The sequence below is a fragment of the Neoarius graeffei genome, chromosome 10, assembly GCF_027579695.1.
Source record: "Neoarius graeffei isolate fNeoGra1 chromosome 10, fNeoGra1.pri, whole genome shotgun sequence".
NCBI lineage: Eukaryota > Metazoa > Chordata > Actinopteri > Siluriformes > Ariidae > Neoarius > Neoarius graeffei.
The window spans coordinates 12,078,566-12,096,977 of NC_083578.1; the positions used below are offsets into that span (position 1 = coordinate 12,078,566).

An 18,412-nucleotide genomic window follows, 5' to 3' on the forward strand; every position below is an offset into this window, starting at 1 on the left:
AGACATGCAGGTTAGGTTAACTGGTGACTCTAAATTGACCGTAGGTGTGAATGTGAGTGTGAATGGTTGTCTGTGTCTATGTGTCAGCCCTGTGATGACCTGGCGACTTGTCCAGGGTGTACCCCGCCTTTCGCCCGTAGTCAGCTGGGATAGGCTCCAGCTTGCCTGCGACCCTGTAGAACAGGATAAAGCGGCTACAGATAATGAGATGAGATGAGATATCATTGATACAGTGAAGTTTTCAGGACCGAGAGTTAGATTAGATAGAACTTTATTGATCCCTTTGGGAGGGTTCCCTCAGGGAAATTAAAATTTCCGGTTTCTCGGTAACATGACTAGCTGTGTGTGTGTGTGTGGGGGGGGTTTGTTTTGTTTTTGGACATATGTCCAGTACATTTGAAATGCTTGTGGCAGACGTTATGAGTGTCTCGGTGTGGAGGGATTAGATGAGGTCATCAATGATGACATCAGGAACACCAAAAAACGAAGATCTTGACTCTTTGAACAGCAGCTACGTTGATGCCTGTGTGAGCTTGTGCTCCACTCTGGGACTTCCTGCAGTCCTCTATCCTTTCCTTCGTTTTGCTGATGTTGAGCCAGAGGTCATTGTCATGGCACCATTGCGACACACTTCAGTTCTCCGCTCAATAGGTCGTCTCATCTCCATTCACGATGAGGACCTGGATGGTGGTTGTGACCATAAGCGGACTTGATTTTGGAGCTATGCAGGAACAGGAACTACAGGAGGACGTCTGACTGTTCACAGCTACTATAATATAGTATGTAAATTATACATAGTATATTATGTAAATATTAGGGGGCAGCCATGGCCTGGAGTTTAGAGAAGCAGCCTTGGGCTCAGGGGCTTGGTGGTTCAATTCCTAGGACCGGCAGTAAAAATGTGAGAGGAGTTGAGTGAATGAACAGTACTTGGGCGGTACGGTGGTGTAGTGGTTAGCACGGTCGCCTCACAGCAAGAAGGTTCTGGGTTCGCGGCCGGCGAGGGCCTTTCTGTGTGGAGTTTGCATGTTCTCCTCATGTCTGCGTGGGTTTCCTCCGGGTGCTCCGGTTTCCCCCACAGTCCAAAGACATGCGGGTTAGGTTAATATGGGACGGCCTTGGGCTGGGGTGCCCTTGAGCACCATCATGTGATGAATAAAAGTTGTGCTTTCTTTCTTTTTCTTTCCCCTTCCTCTGTATCATGGCTGAAGTGCCCTTGAGCAAGGCACCGAACCCCCAACTGCTCCCTGGGCGCTGTAGCATAGCATAGCTGCCCACTGCTCTGGGGATGTGTGTGTGCTCACTGCTTCAGATGGGTTAAATGCAGAGGACGAATTTCACTATGCTCGAGTGTATACGGTATGTGATCAAATAAAGGTGGCTTCTTCTAACAGGAACTCACTTGTCTCGCAGACCTTCCACGACTTGTAAATGTAATACTGTGTTCGATTAAAACTTGTAACCTGGAATTTCCAACCTCTGTATGGGGGGAAAAAACCCAAGACGACACTCAGAACTCAACTCGGACTTCCTACACTGCAAAAAATTGAAAACTGAATTTGAGGAGAAGATTAGATTAGATTAGATTAAACTTTATTGATCCCTTTGGGAGGATTCCCTCAGGGAAGTTAAAGGGATAGTTCGGGATTTTTGACATGAATCTATATGGTATCCCCGTCAGCAGTGTCGTGCATCCACACTGACTTACCCCCGACAGTGTTCTGTGAGCCTAGATATTGTACAGTGTTGGTCAGTGCACAAGTAGTTCCGGCAGGTTTCCTGGGGTCTGCAAAGTAACACGTTTTTCTTCTCAAAACAGCTCGTGTTCGAATGAGTGATTTATTAGCATAACAAAACCCTTGTAGTCCAAAAAGTCACACCTTGTAATTGCTTGGGGCTACTTTCTCTCGATAGCGATCAGTGCGCGCTGTCACTGTTAACAGTTGTGTGCGAGCTAGCCAACAACTTTCATTAGTTGTTCGACAGTGTTTAGCAGCAGCAAATTGCTTTCCTCCTCAGTATACAAGTGCGCTTCCATGGCAGGGAAAAAGAAACTACCACTGCTGCCTATGTAGTGCCCTATTTATACAAATAGGAGTCATTCAGGATTCAGCCATGACACGGAGCAAAAACATGGCTGAATCCTGAATGACTCCTATTTGTATAAATAGGGCACTACATAGGCAGCAGTGGTAGTTTCTTTTTCCCTGCCATGGAAGCGCACTTGTATACTGAGGAGGAAAGCAATTTGCTGCTGCTAAACACTGTCGAACAACTAATGAAAGTTGTTGGCTAGCTCGCACACAACTGTTAACAGTGACAGCGCGCACTGATCGCTATCGAGAGAAAGTAGCCCCAAGCAATTACAAGGTGTGACTTTTTGGACTACAAGGGTTTTGTTATGCTAATAAATCACTCATTCGAACACGAGCTGTTTTGAGAAGAAAAACGTGTTACTTTGCAGACCCCAGGAAACCTGCCGGAACTACTTGTGCACTGACCAACACTGTACAATATCTAGGCTCACAGAACACTGTCGGGGGTAAGTCAGTGTGGATGCACGACACTGCTGACGGGGATACCATATAGATTCATGTCAAAAATCCCGAACTATCCCTTTAAGATTCCAGCAGGATCATTACAGATAAACAGAGAAAAGAAATAGAGAAAAACTTCTAGATAAATTAAAATAAATTAAGTATTGACATAAAATATAAAAGAATAAGTTATGGGGAAGAGAGGAGGGGGGAGAAGTGGGGTTAGGGTAAGTGTGTGGGGGGGAGATTAATTAGTATTAATTGCTTAATACTAGTGAAATTCTCTTGCCACACGGACAAATATTTTTACTTGATAAGACATCTTTGAATAAGTTGGTTGCAATCTAGAACTAGGTTTAATAATCTCAGAATTGGTGTCTTGTGTTCTTCTAATTGGAAATGCGAGATCGTTTCAACTGTTTTCAAGATATTTTCACTTGCTAAGATATCTTTTTTTTTCAGTGTACTTATAAACTCCGGACAGTCTCGACAACCAATAATAATAATCTCATCTCATTATCTCTAGCCGCTTTATCCTGTTCTACAGGGTCGCAGGCAAGCTGGAGCCTATCCCAGCTGACTATGGGCGAAAGGCGGGGTAGAGGTCTGCGCGGGTCAGATTTTTCAGTCCCGCTCCCGCCTGTGCCCGCATTGTGCAGTCCCACTCCTGCCCGCGCCCGCAAAGAATTATGATTTTCAGTCCCGCGCCTGCCATATTTTGTCCCGCTCCCGCCCGCAAATCCGGCATGATGCAGACGTTCGCGTTATTTCTCAGGAAAGTTCTTGTCTTGACACAGCGTGATGGTGCCCCGCCTCCTACTTTGAGTGGATTTGAGCATAAATATCTACAGCTCACGTTCACGTTTGTTATTATTTACCTTGTTTCTGAATTCAGCATGTAGTGCCTCTAATAATAATAATTAGTGCTGTCAAGCGATTAAAATATTTAATCGTGAATCACACATTTTTATCACATGAGAAACCATTGTAATTCTCTGATCAGCATCAAAAAGTGAATGGGCTTGCTTTGTACCAATGGTGTGTTGTGTTTTTTTTTTTTTTTTCGGCAAAGCAGAGCTAGCAAGAGAAGTTAAGTGATTTACTGCTTGCATTAGTCTACAACTCTAATCAGAGAGACAGGTTACACAGTGACGGTAGGCTTGACTCAATGCTATCCCAGAAATCCTTCCTGTAATATGCAAATTTGGCTGTCCAATCAGAGGCGGCCAAATTTGCATATTACAGGAAGGATTTCTGGGATAGCATTGAGTCAAGCCTACCGTCACTGTGTAACCTATCTCTCTGATTAGAGTTGTAGACTAACGCAAGCAGTAAATCACTTCACTCATGGCTCTCTTGCTAGCTGGGTGTGAACTGCGAGTCATTAGAGTGATCAAAGGATTTCCCGTTAGGGTGATCAATGGCAAGTTTAAGATACCATTCCTCACTCAATCTGGCAATCTGATCCTCTCTGCAAATTTAGGCATCTTAAAATGTTTTTATTAATTCCAAATAAAATATCCAGCACAAATTATATATGATAGACATAAATTAATAATTTATAAATTTTATTTCAAACACGTTTTTAGTTAGCGGGACTGCAGCTTATCACTGCTCCCGCCCGCGCCGCATATGTGCACTCCCGCTCCCGCCCGCGCGCGCATATGTGCACTTCCGGTCCTGCCTGCGCCCGCAATGAGCTTTCAAAATTTGTCCCGCGCCGCACTGCTTTGCGGCGGGTCCCGCGGGACTCCCGTGGGAGTGCAGGGCTCTAAGGCGGGGTACACCCTGGACAAGTCGCCAGGTCATCACAGGGCTGACACAGACAACCATTCACACTCACATTCACACCTACGGTCAATTTAGAGGCTGTCCACACGGCAACGGATTCAGGTGAATCTGATAAAATTGTTTATCGTTTCGGCCTGGCGTCCACACGGCACCAGCGTTTTGGGTGCCCCAAAACGATATTTTTTGAGAACGGGTTCCAGAGTGGAAAAATCTGGCAACGGCGCCGTTGCGAAGTCATCTGGATGAGTAGAACGGATTTGTTTACGATGACGTCACAACCACATGACTAGAACAAGCAGCACTCTCGCTGTTTTGTATGAACCACTGCATTGCATTCACTTTTGTATACAGCTTTTCTTTTAAATAAACAAGTAACTGAACCATTTCTTGAATTTCTTTTTTTTAATGGATAAGACTGCTTTTCAAAATGTTCACACACAATATAAAAAGTTATATAAATTATAGGGGTGGGCAAAAATATCGATACGGCGATATATCGCGATACTTTGTCTTCCGATTCAATATCGATACTCAAAATTTGAATATCGATATTTTTTCAAATAATAAATCATGTTTCAGACGGGTTGTAAATCCAGTACGACTTCCGCACCTCCGCTCCGCAAGGTGTCGCTGTGCCGCTCCCTCACTGCAAGGCACTCTTCGTCTTCTCTTTTTTTCCCGGTGGTTGCAGTGAGGAAAAAAAAACAAGCAAGCATGGCTGTTAACGTAAACCTAGAGACGCCGCCGAACTTTAAGGCAGATGTTTGGAGGCACTTTGGATTCCAAAGGAAAGGAGAAAAAAAAAACCCAGTGAGCTGGACAAAGAGTACTCACTTTGCAAAACCTGTTTCGCTCCAATTAGATATTCAGGTAACACAACAAACTTGCGAACTTACTTAGCACGACACCACCCCGACATATTAGCTCAGCCGGAGCCGCTGAAACCCGACCCGAAGCAAACTACACTGGACAGCGCCAAAGTCCTCCCGTCTACTTCAGTGATGTGTGACTTACTGTAACTGTGAACTTAATTTTGTCATTTAAGACCAAAGGCAAGAAGCTGCACTTTATTTTGCATTTTCAATTTTAGTGTGTGTGAGACACTGCATTTTATTTTGAGTATTTACTCAAAGTTCAGAAGAAACGTGATTCACTGAAGTTTCAATTCAGTTTCAGTGTGTGGACACTGACCCACACTGCACTTTGTTTCATAATTGTGCTCAGGGAGACTAAGATGCACACTGCACTTTTCAATGTGTTTCAGACAGTGTGTTGTTCCTGCAAATATGTTGTAACTTGCGCTTGTATAGTTACAATAAAATGGCATGGATAATTAGAATTACATTGTTTTGACTCAGTTTGTCCCATGAATCATCACTATCATCTGATGTACATACAACTCGGATTTTAAGATGCATAATGCGTTTACATTTTTCAGTGAACTATGTAGAATATCGCAATATATCGCAGTATCGTATCGTGACTCAAGTATCGTGATGCGTATCGTATCGTGAGGTCCTTGGCAATACCCACCCCTAATAAATTATATAAAAATGCTTTTCAAAATGTTCACACACAATAAGAAAATTAAGTTATATAAAGCTATGCACACTAATAAAACTAATTTGTACACACAGAAGGCACGATTTCCTCGCGTAGTCGCAGCCATCTTCTTCTTGTTGTTGTGTGTTTGTTCCTGTGAGTGCTTCACGCCGGGTAGAGGAAGGGGTTTATGCGCATGCGTCCTACTTCTTCTATTGTTCTGGTGTCTCCGATGGGACCGTCTTACAGCGCACGTAGAGGTGTGGCATGTGTATTGCATCGTTTTCAGCAAGCGTTGCGTTGCCATATGTACCTGATATTTTACTGATCCGTTGCCCATGTGGACGCGATATTTTTTTGACCCTAATCTCGTTGCCGTTGTCGTGTGGATGTAGCCTTAGAGTCACCAGTTAACCTAACCTGCATGTCTTTGGACTGTGGGGGAAACCGGAGCACCCAGAGGAAACCCACGCGGACACGGGGAGAACATGCAAACTCCGCACAGAAAGGCCCTCGCCGGCCACGGGGCTCGAACCCGGACCTTCTTGCTGTGAGGCGACAGCGCTAACCACTACACCACCGTGCCGCCCAATAATAATAATAATAGAGTTGTGGCTCTTGATGCTAAAAAAAGATGAATCCATGTTTTTTGTTTTTGTTTTTTCTTTCCTACTTTTTAGGTTGAAAATGATGCAATTCCGAATCCCTGCTTCGGAGGCAAGTTTAATGCAGCGTAACTCAAAAGCGTTGAGTCTTTTACTATTTTTTCTTCTTCTTTCGACTGCTCCTGTACGTTCGGGGTCGCCACAGCAGACCTGTTCCACATATTTGATTTGGCATAGGTTTTACACCAGATGCCCTTCCTGACGCAACCCTCCCTAATCTGTCTAGGCTTGGGACCGGCACTAAGTATACACTGACTTGCACAACCCCGGTGCCTGGGTATTTAACCTAATCTGCATGTCTTTGAACCGTGGGGGAACCAGAGAACCCGGAGGAAACCCATGCAGATACCGTACGGGGAGAACATGCAAACTGAGCATGAATCTTTTACTATTTAATCATTTTAAAGAATTGTAAAAAAAAAAATCTTTGGCAAATTGTTGTGGTGTAAGAGGAATAAAACACAACAGGGCATGCTGTTGTTGGAAAATAATCAACTTAATTATAAAAGCTGTAGCTTTGCTTGATCACACCACCCCATCGTTGATTTATTTTCCTATAAGTTCAGCACGTCTGCTCTTTGTTTAATCCAGCTCAGTCTAGCTGGTCATATAGATCATTCTGCTGTACCCAAGGCTGTGTGAGTGACTTGTGAGACGAATGTAATTATTCAGCCTTTTTCCAGGAACAAAATGCCACAAAGATTTCTCATGCAGTCCCCTTCCTGTTCCTGTGAGCTGTTAGATATGACTCATGTGAGCTTTGCTTTCATGTGGATGCTCCTCCAGATGTTATGCTGGTTATATTATTGCTGTGTGTGTGTGCTCTCATGTAGTTCGGGACCTTTTATGCTGCACTCGAACACATTTCACCAAATTTGATTGAGCTTTTGACTACTAACAAGCTGATTTAGACGTGAGCTAAGGGAGCTGTAATGATGCACATCAGAAGATTAGGTTTATTTCCTGTTTAAAACCAAGCTGTGATGTTGTTGGAAGTAATCATCATAAACAATATATTGTGAGAACTTTAAAATCTTTTCATTGGACACGACCTGATCTGGATGTCGTTCTTATGAATCTGTGTTTATTCGTCAGTGAGCTTTCCAATGTGGTGTCGTTATGTAAAAGTCGTCCTTGAGAATGTTAAAGTTTGTTTTGAACATACTATGTATATTTTACTCCGCCGAAGTCCTTCCCACGCCTGTGGTGCATAGGACGGCGCCGATCTCCATTTCCGTAGCCCTCGGTCTCTCGCCTATTACATAGCTATAGGGTATTAGGCAGAAAAAGAAAATTACCAGTCAAAAATAATATTTTATATGATCCTGATGAGCGCCGCAGGCGCGAAGACGAGCGCCGCAGGTGCGAAGTCCCTCTAGGGGGGTCTGGGGGCATGCCCCCCCAGAAAATTTTTGAAATTTAGACTTCATTTCCTGCATTCTAGGACATTTTCAGGGTGAAATGGCGTGTAATTTTTGATCAGAAATATTGCATATTTTTACTTTGTATTTTTTTCAGTTTCACTCCTGAATGTATCAGATGTATGTATGGTGTTTGATTTGGTAACAAAAGTGAAAAGAAAATAAACAACAATGAATTGTATATAATCTTTTGATCTAGTTACAGTATTTAATAAAAAAAAACCCAACAGTATTCTATTTTACGTGGCACAAATTAAATCGCAGAATGTCTGTCACTGACTGTCATCCATAATATTTTGACCAAACTACTCAAAAATTAAAATTAACTTTGAAAGAACAGGAACTGAGTTTCTTTGGTTTACACAAAGATTACAGACGTCTAGGGGCCTGCAAGAATCGGTCTGCTGCTGCATCAAAGTCAAATTCCTGACGATCTAACTTTTCGTAGCTTTGTCTGATAAGCTGCTCCAGCCTAACTATACTTAATTTTGTTCTCAACTTGCTTTTGATCCTGATTGGGAGTAGCGGGAGTTTTCCCGGTGGGCCGGTGGTTCAGCGTGGGCCGGCGGAGAAAAAAAAAACAAAAAAACAGTTGCGCGCTGGCCTTTAATATGATAAGCAATGTTAACAGTTTCTTAAAGAAACTGTTAACATTGCTTATCATATTAAAGGCCAGCGCGCAACTGTAATAAGCAATGTTAACAGTTTCTTAAAGAAACTGTTAACATTGCTTATCATATTAAAGGCCAGCGCGACTGTTTTTTTTTTTTTTTTTTCTCCGCCGGCCCACACTGAACCACCGGGAAAACTCCCGCTACTCCCGATGGCCAGTCCGTGTGTGGGCGGAACATAACTGGATTTATCGGATGACATGTGGGAGTATTCATGTGCGAAAATTTTCGGCATTATCGTCCGTTTCAGTATCCGTCTGTGTGTATACTTGCCCGTTGAAATCGGCAATCGCCCGTCAAATTTACGGGTGGACGGGTCTCTGCCTAATACCTTACATAGCTAGGGTTACAGTGGGGGGCGGGTTCTCTGGGAACTGCGAGAGTTTGACTCCCCACTCGCATCTGTATTGCAGCCTGCTTTGCCAGACGACAGTAGGTACCATTTTTATGACCCGACCGCGAGTAGAACTCCCGATCGAGAGGCGGACACGCTAACCACTAGGCCACTCGCTGGTTTATTTTACTCCACAGTGATGTCTTAGTTTTTTTTTTTTAATGCCTACACATTCCGGTCCTGATAGGAGCGAAATGTGTGGGTGTTTTTTCCTCTCATTTCTCAGCCTCTCCCTTCCTGACAAGCCTCTCTCCTGCTTTGCTTCTGCGGACTCGTCTTGTCTGAGAGACCCTTCCTGCACTGTTCTCCGAATCGACATTATGGATTTGATCAACTGGTCACTTCACGCAATTGATACAATCTTCTCGACGAGAAGTCTGGGTTTGGGGGAACCTGCCTGTCCTGCCGGAACGTTTGCAGCCGGATACACCATGGATGCCTGGGAGAAGTGGCGTGTGGTGTGCTTGGCGATTCTTTCCGTGGAGGACATTGAGGATATTTACCTATTTGGAACCATGATCACAGGATTTTTGCTGATTGGACTTGGCATTGCCCTGGTGTATTGAGGAAATCAGTTAACGGTGGCAGCTGTTCAAAGCCCCACAAAGCTGCCCGACATGATTGAGGCGGTGGGCAGAGCTGTTGGCACTCAGACTGTGGCTGTTCAGAACTTGAGTCGCAACATTGATAACATCATGGAGAAGTTGATGGCTTTGCAAAGAGAAATGGATCATTTTGGTGGCCAGAATGGACAAGCGGGTTAAGCGAAAAAGGACACGTCTACCCATCTTAAGTCTAAACAAATTCCCCTATACTTTCTGTCTGTACTATGAAAGCTAAGTTGAACCGGAGTCAAATTCCTCGTGTGTGTAACATACCTGGCAATAAAGTGCTTCTGATTCTGATTATTCTTGAGTCTGATTAGACAGAAGGTGTTGATTTAAGTTTTCTTTAACAGCAGCTCTGACCATAGTTCTGGCTGTGATCCAAATCACAGGTTTTTAGTCATGAGCTTGTTCTAGTATGTTACCGACCCATTCACAGGGATTTGTACAGCGGATTCGCCACGTCATCGAAGCCTATTAGTAAATGGATTAAGAAAGCAAGATGTTATTTAACAAAGAAAAAGTAGCCTGAAGTTTTCTTCCAGAAGAAGTTATGACATTTATGGAAGGAGCAAACAGTAACAATCAATATTTCTCTGTAGGAGTTTTCAAAACTGAGGGCTTTTCGTTACTTTTTTTTTTCAGGTTCTCGGCAATATGATGAGATTTTATTGTGCATTGTTTTTTTTTTTCTGGTTAAGAGAAAAAAACGAGGCTAGTGAGGGAATACCATACAGACTTAAAATCTAACTAACATGGAAATAAATTATTTTTAAAATATATTTATTTTATAACACACTATTATGTGCTTTATTCATATTATTATTTTTTTTCTTTCCGTCACTGTGTCAGGGATGGGTAGGAGACGGATGTAAGTGCAGAAGTGTTTATTATATAAAAGTGACAATCAGGCAAACAATCCAAAACGTCGGGCAAGATCATAAACGTTAAACAAGCAAAAGGTCGGGCGAGGCACAGACAGACTATCCAAGGCAAAGATCAAAAACGAGAACAGGAATCAGGAAACTGGGAAATAGACGCAGGAAAATGAGGCTTGAGAATGTGTACAAATGTAACGCAATACTTTGCGCTGAATGGGTGTTTTCAGTGTCTTTATATATAGGGACGCTGATGCGCCTTAAAGTGCATATCACAGGTAAATTCAGGAGTAAGATCAATGCAATTCTCCTATTTTATATTAAATTTTGGTCAAATATCGGTCACATTTTGCATTTTGTGCAAATTTTTTTTTTACCTTGCGCAATACCAGAACAATTCAGTTGAAATCAAGCCATTTGAGGAGAATTGGTCCGCCTCTGAAAAAACCTGGCATTTGGATTTCCCGGGAAACATTGATTTTCGTGATGTCGCGTGCGGGACGCCTCCCTCTGAATCCTACGTCAGCGCTGGTTTGTTTATGAGAAAACGACCTGGTGATTTTCTGCAAATTTCTTCAGCGTTATCGCGTAATTATTAAAATGGTTAACAGATGTATCATAGGAGGGTGTAGCAACACCAATCTTGATGGGATTAGTACTCATCGTTTTCCAAAAGACCGGACAATGAGAGAGAAATGGGAGCGCTTGGTCTACACAGGCTGTGCACTGAAACCGTGCAAAGCTCGCACAGCCTGCTGGCGCTTCCGCAGGTAACGTCACGAATCTGGCTCCAGACTCCCTTGGGATTTTTCCAGACGTGTTTTATTTTTTTCTGCTGTAGACAGATGGCCTTGTGCAAAATTACCCTTCTGGATGAGTGTGTAAAGGGACATACTTTCCTATGAAAAGAAAACGAAATTGGTCCAGATTATGCACTTTAATCATGTGCAGATGAGCCTTGTTAGCGGCACGTGTGCAAGTGTCCATCTGGTGCACGTGCCACAGTGCGCAGGTCTGACACAAGGCTGTTATTTATTTCATTATTGGTATTGGTGCATTATTTCTGGCGGTGTTTTGCTTCTTTTATTTCTGTTTTTTTTCCCGGTTTTTTAAAATTAAATTGCATTCTAAAATGTCTGAAAGGTTCTATATAAATAATAATAATAATAATAACTAGATAGATACTGTGACTAAAGTCACAGTGATTTGCGCTAGCTTTTACAAACTGGGACGTCTGGTCACCGTACCCTATAGATCTGGAACGGTAAGAGATACTGTAGAGAATGACGCTTAGTGAGGGGGAAAAAAAGCCCGTTTTCATGGATCATTCCGGTTCGGTGATCCAGATCAGCACCAAAAGTCATAGTAACTTAATTCAGCCCAGGGGTATTCTTCATGTGAAACTTGGTGATGCTTGGTTGAAAACTGCGGGAGAAATAGCGTCCTAAAAACGTTAGGAGGATAATAATAATAAGAATAAAGTAGAAAGATCCTGAGTGAGAGTAACAATTTGTGCTAGTGCAAATTAATAATAATAATTGAACATGTTTATGACACAAGACATGGAAGCGAGTTTCGTCTACCAACTGCAAAAACGAATTGGGGAAAACGAAGGATATCGTATCAAGCCATCAAGGAACGGAACAATCTAAGTGACGATATTAAACAGTGCTCGAAGAAATCTAAATTCTTTTAACGTCTTTCAATGCTTTCGATTCAATTTTTAACATTCTTATGTTATTGTAATGCTCATAGACATATAAACATAGACGCCGCATTGAGCTGGTGGCCCCGTTGCTGGGATACGTCAGAGTGTCCGCCATATTGGACGTGGCAAAGCTTCCCCGTAAACCAATGCAAGTAAATGGACTGAACTTCATAAAGCCCCTTTCTACAATAATATTTAACTCCATGCCTTTTATTCACCCATTAAGACACACACGTATATATTTGGGAAACAAGCAGGCATCAAAACAGCATGTATAACTTTTAATGTGATGGTTATAAATAGTGTGCGAAATACCCTGTACACTGCAAACTAGCGACAGATACGCGATAGATAGCTCAGGTAAGCTAATCAGTCAGCATACCGTAGCAAGCTACCAAAACCTGAGGCCACAATAACCAACCTACAAGACTGAATATGATAAATGATGGAAATAGTGGAAAAACTGGAAATAGTGAATGAAAATAAAAATGTACTGTTTTATTTATTGAGTCACCACACAGACCTACTCTCACTGAATAAAGTGAGCTGAATGACCGCCAAACTGAGTTCAGCCAGGTTCTAACGTCATACCAAAACAAAATACATCACTGATTACTTCACATTCAGAAAGGTTAAAAACATTCATCATACGTTCAAAAACATTCATCATAGTGTGGCACTGTATTCTCTAATTCTCACTGCTTATAACTCTACACCTACCCGGTGGAGATGAGCTGGGAAACTGAAGACTACTGCTACGTTCACACTGCAAGGCTTAATGCTCAATTCCGATTTTTTTGTGAAATCCGATTTTTTTGTGAGGTCGTTCACATTAACAAATATATGCGACTTGTATGTGATCCTCAGTATGAACGAAAAGCGACCTAAAAGTGTTCCGCATGCGCATTGCAGGATACGACGACGTCACACGCAGTGAGCATGGCCAGTGTTTACGGAAGTAAAACCGCCCGGTTGCGGTATGACTGATCCAATCTAGCTTGAATAGCTGCATCCCCCCAAATGGAAATCAGCTCCCTAACCTCTGCGTCCTTCCATTGAGAAGATTCAGAACCTTCACAGCCCGAAGCGTCCCTCGCATTGATGTCATGCGCAGGGGCGCAGATACGTTTTTTGAACTGGGGGGGACAAAGCTGCCAGCAAACCAACCCCAACCCCGATATGCCTGTCAAACTTGTGGGTTACCATAGCAACCAAGCTCGAGCTCGCAACCTGTGCAGTCTGCGCAGCTCAACCAACCGAATATCAGTCTTTGTTTTGTTTTATGTGAATTGTTGCAACTATGTATACACTGCCGTGCACCTCAATAATCCGAATGGTAATTAGTCTTTTGATTTTTCCGTGAGGTTTGCCTTATGCAAAGAAAGACAGCATAGATGTTTTTTCCTCCCTATAAGTGGGGGGGACCGAACGAGGTGAATTTAAATCTGGGTGGGACGAGTCCCACCCTCTATCTGCGCCCGTGATTATGTGCCATGTTGTTGTAACTTTTTTTGAGAGACCCGCCGCCTACTTCCGTGCAGAATAGTGACGTTTGTGGCTTGTTGATGACGTGTAAGTCGGATGAATGCGACCTGGCGGTTCAGACTGAAGTCGCATATGAAAAGAGCGGATAGGAATCGGAATTAGGACCACATATCCAAACGGCCTGGGTCGGATTTGAAAAAATCGGATCTGTGTCGTTCATATTGTCAATAAAAGATCGGATACAGGTCACATATGGGCGAAAAGATTAACATTGCTTATCATATTAAAGGCCAGTGCGCAACTGTTTTGTTTTTTTCTCCGCCGGCCCACACTGAACCACCGGGAAAACTCCCACTACTCCCGATGGCCAGTCCGTGTGTGAACACGCACAATATAGAGACAAGTCCTTAAGAATTAACATACATGAAAATAGCTCAGCGGCATGTAAACATTCCCTGAACGTGTAGGTGGCACTGCGGCTAGATGCTACGTGAAATGGCACAAGGCAAACACCATGCGTCGCTCAGTCAACAGACAAAATCCACGAACCCAGTAGTCCTCCTACTACTGTGGGTTAGTGTTCTGTGGCCAAAAACACCCTATGCACAGTCATTCCAAAACATCCCCACTAGTTGCAGGTTATGTCTCAAATACAGATATGCGTTGTGGATTAAGCGATCTATTTTCAAGCATCAGGCTTCTCTTCCTTCATCTTCCAAATGTGGACTCCGCTATCTTTTTGGCATGTCAGCATTGAAATACCATTTGCAGAGATATTTCACTCGCCATTAAGAAAAGTAAAAGCAACACATGATTAGGGCTACATGATTAGCAGGGGGACACCGTTTTAAGCGCACAGAATTTTAAAAACAATGTAATTACATCTGAGTCCGTCTACATCGCGCAATAAACCCGTCCTTAGCAGAACCTACTTCAAAGCATGATGCTAGCTGCAGATGCACAAGTCAAAATCAAATGAACCCAAGTAAACATGCCGCGGCGGGCAACATTAATAACCAAATTGCCTTACCTTAAAACGCTGCCTTGACCACAGGACGACTCGCAATTATTCCACTTAAATCCACACGGTTTAACACATCTAACACAGCTAGCAAGCTGGATATGTGCTAATATTGTTGTGCTTGTTTTCTTCCGTAGATGCCATTTTTACATTACCCAGTCCCACATCCAAAAATATGATGTAAATATATGTTAATTGTATTATTATAACTATTAGCAAGCAAATCAAACAACATATTAACAAATCAATATATCAAATCACCCGACACGTATGAAAACAGAAGAACTGATTTTTTACTGTTGCGGAGATATCGCGGGAGTAGAATGGATGACGTATACAAGGCTACGGTGTGCCTTAGGGGACAGAAGGGTTGTTTTACCTTACAAATGACAAAAAATCGTTTCATATCGATATTATGAATTTTGATATCGTTTGACACCAATATCGATATCGTGATAAAAATACGATATATTGCACAGCTCTAGCGGTGAGGATGACGTATGATTCTACGCAGAATGCGGCGTCTATGTTTATATGTCTATGGTAATGCTAGTTTTTTTTTTAGCAGTTTGTTTCAGTTAGTTTAAATTTTTTTTTAAACCTTCTCAGTCTTGTAACAGTTACCGTATTTTCTGGACTATACGTCGCTCCGGAGTTTAAGTCGCATCAGCCAAAAAATGCATTATGAAGATGAAAAAAACATATATACGTCGCACCGGACTACAAGTCGCACTTTTTTGAAGAGTTATTCTATCCATAGAATCTGTGATTCTATCTGATAAACGGCGCGTGGTTACTGCGCGACTGCATTGTTTATTTAATAAACGAACAGCTGAGCAGTGATAACGCGCCCTTTGCCCTGTAAGTAGCCTAGTCTGATTATTTTAAATATCTACTACTATCTTTAAAGGAACAGTCCACCGTACTTCCATAATGAAATATGCTCTTATCTGAATTGAGACGAGCTGATCCGTATCTCTCCGAGCTTTGCGCGACCTCCCAGTCAGTCAGACGCGCTGTCACTCCTGTTAGCAATGTAGCTAGGCTCAGTATGGCCAATGGTATTTTTTGGGGCTGTAGTTAGATGCGACCAAACTCTTCCACGTTTTTCCTGTTTACATAGGTTTATATGAGCAGTGATATGAAACAAGTTCATTTACACAAATTGAAACGTAGCGATTTTCTATGCTATGGAAAGTGCGCACTATAATGACAGGCGTACTAACACCTTCTGCGCGCTTCGGCAGCGCATTGATATCTGAGCTCCGTATCGAAGCACGCAGAAGGTGTTCGTACGCCTGTCATTATAGTGCGCACTTTCCATAGCATAGAAAATCGCTACGTTTCAATTTGTGTAACTGAACTTGTTTCATATCACTGCTCATATAAACCTATGTAAACAGGAAAAACGCGGAAGAGTTTGGTCGCATCTAACTACAGCCCCAAAAAATACCATTGGCCATACTGAGCCTAGCTACATTGCTAACAGGAGTGACAGCGCGTCTGACTGACTGGGAGGTCGCGCAAAGCTCGGAGAGGTACGGAGCAGCTCGTCTCAATTCAGATAAGAGCATATTTCATTATGGAAGTACGGTGGACTGTTCCTTTAATACTATCACTATCGTTCTTACTAATAGCCTATATTATTATTATTATTATTACTAATATTAGTAGCCTATTACTGATGCATTAATCAGTTTTCTTTTAGAATATTTTTACCGGTAGGGCTTATTATCGCCCCCTGGCTCTTTCATCTTTGGTATTAAAGCTGTAGTCATCATCGAGGAGTGTCATTCTTCATTTTTGTCGAATTTTATTTAATCAAATCAGAGGTCAAGTAGGCTATAGGTATATCATCTCCAAAGACAGGTACGGTAGCAAAAACAACCGTCTAGTGAAAAACAACAACAACAACCGCTCAGAGAAAAAAACAGGCAGAAAGTGCGCCTGCCAGTTAACGTCATATCAGATAAAAACATTATTCAGGCCATTAACACCATAACATCAGAGACGAAGAATAAAGTTCATCTTGGAAGGAGAGTTATTTTTAAAAATGCAAAACAAAATCATTTATAATAGCCCAGAGAAAAACTGGCTGAATATGTACCGTAACATCAAGTTATTCAATAGCCTATAGGCCTAAAATCAGGGCTTAATTTGAGCCGGAACATGACGGAACAAGATCCGTAACCTCCATTGTCGGATCCGGCAGCTATTTTCATTTCATTCGGTGTTCCGGCAGCTATTTAAATGGATCAGATCACCTCCGTGACCATCACAAAGGGAAAAAAATAAAACAATAAATTAAATAAGTAAATAAAAATTTGTTTAGTGTTCGGTTTTGATTTTGATATCTGTTGTTGATTTCTCTCCTATGACATCCACAAAATCTATGGGGGGGACATGGGGTGTATACTTCCGCTCAATAGAACACCGGGTTTTTTGTATCCGTTAGCTTGCGCTGTGGAAAAAATGGCAAAAAAACAAGAAAGCTTACTAAAATTTTTAAAATGAATTCTCCAACTTGTTTTGTAAACCCTTTATTTCTTAACTATTACTTGAATTGATTGCACTTATGTTTGCTGGCACTGCTTTTAATGAGCAGGAGAAAAACAGGGAGGGCTCGGAAGATGACCGCAGGTTGGAATCAAACTCGGGTCCCCGGATTTATGGTATGGCACCTTACCCACCTGAGCCACGAAGTCCCGCTGGCACTGCTTTTAAATACCCTACTTAAATCCTTAAAATGAGTTATTTAACTCATGTCTTGTGTGATCTGATCTCCAATGGTGAAATAAACCGGTTGTGATATGAGTACAGTCTGTTATTTTAGAAGATAAATTTAATATATAATTTAATATATAGCCTAATAAAAAAATATTTTATAACATATCACGACATATTACTGTCTGTAACTGTTCGTCACTAAAGCGTTTTCTATGATCATAATGTCTGATGTTATTTTTTTTTACACACACAATAGGCGTGTGTGCGTAAAGTTATAGTAAACCACCCCCGCCTTTTTTTTTTTTTTGAGTCACCAGACCCACCAGGGATCCCAGACATCCGCTATTTAGCGGAATTCCGCTATTTTTCTAGCCAAAGTGGTGGTGTTTTTTTTTTTTTTTTTAATCTCTTGTATATCCGTTAAAAATATGTTTGTTTAAGTAAAATGACCAGCAGAATACGTTCTGATTTGGTTTGCTTGTTTAGCGATGTTTTTGTCAGCTTCGTTTGTTCTCGTTGACATTCGGGAACACTCGGAAGTTAAATTGATGTAAATACCGTGAGACTGTACGCGATAGAACGAGAAAATAATATGACTGCGCCCATTTGGTAGAAAATGTGTTTTAACTCCATTCGTGCTTTGTTTCTAATGCGTTGAACTTAATTCAATATGCAGGGCTGTGAAATTTCCGCGGATTCTGTCGCGAAAAATATCTTCACAAAACATCTATTTTTGCATTAAATCATTGGGGGTGGGGGTCTAGTCGGTTTTAATTGCCTTGCACGAGACCGGCGGCTTAATACAGCCGGACTCGCGGAGTTTTATGCCAGCTGAGCGTGGAACACGTCTTGACTGCGACTCGTGCATGACAGAGCTAAAAATAGCTATTGCGTGACCTGGCACCGCGTACGTGAATTTTGTACTTACAGGGTGCAAGATCAGACATAGATGAGGTGCCATCAAAAA

General features: G+C 42.1%; 1 protein-coding gene across 5 annotated transcripts in view; it reads left to right on the plus strand.

Annotated features, from left to right (window-relative positions):
• Positions 1-18,412, plus strand: part of gpat2 (glycerol-3-phosphate acyltransferase 2, mitochondrial) — a 446,786-nt gene that overhangs the window by 72,016 nt on the left and 356,358 nt on the right. Inside the window, exon 1 of one of the 5 annotated variants that reach the window (XM_060931298.1) lies at positions 2,321-2,542. The exons of 3 other annotated variants lie outside the window; for them this stretch is intronic. The gene's annotated coding sequence lies outside the window, so the exon portion shown is untranslated. Of the gene's footprint in view, positions 1-2,320; positions 2,543-18,412 lie in introns of those variants that run through there. One more of the 5 variants, XM_060931301.1, reaches the window with a different exon arrangement.